The following is a 3,559-nucleotide window of genomic DNA, read 5'->3' as shown; positions in this document are numbered from 1 at the left end:
CGGTGAGTCCTCAAAAAATTAAACTTACAATTGCTATATGATCCAGAAATTCCACTTCTGAGGATTAAAATTAAATTAAAAGAATTAAAAGCAGGTACTCAAGCTAATATTTGTACACTCATGTCTATAGCAGCATTATTCACAATAGCCAAAAGGTGGAAGTAATACAAGTGTCCATTGACCAAGTGGATGAATAAACAAAATGTAGTCTATACAAGCAATGAAATATTATTCAGCCTTATAAAGAAAGAAAATTCTGACACACGCTACTACATGGATGAACCTTGAAGACATAATGCTAAGTGACATAAATCAGTCATCATGCTAAGTGAAATAAATATTGTATGACTCTGCTTATATGAGGTACCTAGAATAATCAAATTCATAGAGACACAAAGTAGAATGGTGGTCGCCAGGGTTTGGGGTGAGCAGGGGAATGGGAAGCTAGTGTTAATCGTTATGGAGTTTCAGTTTGGGAAGATGAAAATGTTTTGGAGATGGATGGTGGTGATGGTTGCACAACAATGTGAATATACTTAATGTCACAGAACTGTACACTTAGAAATGGTTAAAATTATAAGCTTTATGTTATATATATATACTTCACACAATTTTTAGAAAAAATGCACAAGAACAGTCAAATAAATAAATAAGAGTAAACACTCTTTATTTCCAATTAAGAACGGTGAAACACAAATCCTTCCAAGGTTTTATAGAAGGTATCACTGTCCACATGGTGCTTAGGGAAAGCCTTATGGAAATGGACTACAAAAAAGAAACCAGAAACTTCAGTCAAATCTTTACCATGCAGTTTCAATTATGGAATTTGAAATGAACTTAATATCATCAAAAAACATAAAATTATATTTAAGGATAAAAGTTTTCCTACACAAAAAATAGTTTTGGTTGTTCTTTATGATAGATAATTACATATCTATAGGTAACTATAATTGTACAAATTATATAAATACAATTGTCTTCTACAACATTCCTCAATAATTCAGTGGCACTTAAGCACTTGATGAATGAGAGATAAGTTCATTTTTCTCTTGGTTATTTGCTACCAAACATAAATAGAGGACTTTCTAGAGGGTCTGAAAAAGTAAACAGAGAAGAAACCACAGTCACTAAGGGAACTGTCATTAATTGTATGCTTTGGAATCATCTGGGGTTCTTCAGTTTCCCTAAATAACAAAGGAAAGAAAAAATAAATATTGTTCATTAGATTTCTGAAAAAGATATGCTCCACAATTCAAAGAAATAGACACATATGTTTCAGACACATATCACAGATTTTTCATAGTGTTGAAAATTTCATGAAACTGAGACCCAATTTCAAATATTACATCCTGTTCTCACATTATAGGCCCCAATTTTTGGTTTAAAGTGTGGTTAATATAGACAATAAGAACAGGAAACTCTGGTCTTTATCTTACTAGCAATGGGAGCTAGGGCAGTTTAAGCTAACTCTCTAAGCCTCAATTTCCTTAAAGCTAAATGGGAGCGATAATATCTACCTTGCAGTTGTTATAAGGATTAGATATAATATAATTAATGTCCCTGGAAAACTGTAGGAATTTAGTAAATCATTATTACTATTAATAATACTAATAGCGCAAGGACTTTGTAGAAAGAGGGACATCTTTTTGGATTATCTGTAACGGCCTGATAACTTTGTGTTGTACTCATACACAACTAAACTTGTAAGAAAAAACAAGGCTTCAAACTGATGTTAATAAAGGATAATGAAACACCATTATCATCTATTCCTAGAGCTTGAACCCAAGGGACAATAGAATAAATGCTTTTTATAAATCATGATCCAAACTGCCTTTAAATTATCCTTGTACAGGAAACATTGTTTTTCAAATTAAAATACCCACCCAGACCCACAGTGAACAATGACATTTTCCCAACTGCGACTCTCTTTCAGATTCATTCCTACCTAAACAACAGTACAGGGGAAAGGACTGCAGGATAACTTGCCTGTTAATAACTTTTCTAAAACTGTCTATAGGGAGAGTGATGTGAACTTCCATTCTACCCCATCCAGCAGTGGAACAAGAGGAAATTGGCTGATTGTAACCAGAAAGATTTACTGTTATTATGGAAGTTTTCTTCTTTCTGCTTTCCCCTCAAATTACCATTCTATCATGACTTTCTTTCATCACGAATGTTACAAAAATAACTTTTTCTTTCTACTACATAATCCATGTAATGTGGCTTCCTTCTCCTTCCTTGTCAGAGATGAAAAGAGTCCAAAAATGTCCACCTCCCACTTCAATCTTTTTAATTTCTCCATGGCATGCAACTCTTTTGACTAACCTTTCCTTCGGGGAACTAGATTAGTCCTCTCTGAACACAATCTCTAGTGTATTGAATACATTTTGCTCTGTAACCTGTCTCTTACAATTAGACATTGCCTAGCCTTATGTCACCTTTCCCTCTGTCTCCTTCACTGCACACTTCCTTCAGTGATTTTTGACGTTTTCGTGGCATTATAGATACACTTTATTATAGCCACCTTGGGATAAATGCCAATTTCAGTACACAGCCTTTTCTTTTCTGTCTCCACAGCCTTACTTCTATTGTTTATTCTAGCTAAAATGATCTATTCAAGATCATTTTTCAAGACTCAGCTCAATTCGCCACCTTCTTCATGAAGCCTTCTAGAAATGGAAGTGAATATTCTTTCAATGAACATCCATAGTAATTTTTTCACCTTTTTAAAAATGAGAACACTTAAGTTCTCTCTTAGCAAATTTCAGTTATACAATACAGTGTTATCAACTATACTCACTATGTTATACATTAATCCTCAGACCTTATTCCATTATAACTAAAAGTTTGTACGCTTTTACCAACCCCTTCCTATTTTTTCCACACCCAAGTCCCTGCAACCACCATTCTTCTCTTTGTTTCCATAAGTTTAACTTTTCTTTTAGATTCCACATATCAGTGATACCGTACAGTATTTTGTTTTTTTCTTTGTGGCTTATTTCACTTAACATAATGCCCTCCAGTTTCATCCATGTTGTCACAAATGGCAAGATTTCCTTCTTTTTTTTTAATTCAAGTATAATTGACATAGTAACATTATATTAGTTTCAGGTGTACAACATAATGATTTGATATTTATATACAGTCTGCAATGATCACCATAATAAGTCTAGTTAACATCTTTTAACAAGATGTGCTCATCAACCACCACATCTGGTATCTCTCCCTTTTTTTTATTGGAATTGGATTGTTGTAAAGTAGCAATACTATGGGAAAGTGCAATCAGCATATCCTTCTTTTTTAAGGCTGATTAATACTTTAGTATACATATTATATATACAATATAAATATATATACAATATATATATATAATTTTCTTTATTCATCTATCAGTGGCTGTTTCCATAACCTGACTACTGTCAATATGCTGCCATGAATGTAGGAATACAGATCTCTCTCAGATAATGGTTTCAGATAGGCAGATGAAGATGGCAGAGCTAGGGGACATGGGGCTCAGGTCCCCACACGAGCACATCAAAAATGCATCTACATGTGGAAC

Source organism: Balaenoptera ricei, chromosome 17 (genome assembly GCF_028023285.1).
Source record: "Balaenoptera ricei isolate mBalRic1 chromosome 17, mBalRic1.hap2, whole genome shotgun sequence".
NCBI classification, from domain to species: Eukaryota; Metazoa; Chordata; class Mammalia; order Artiodactyla; family Balaenopteridae; genus Balaenoptera; species Balaenoptera ricei.
Note: the sequence above shows the minus strand (reverse complement) of the source record.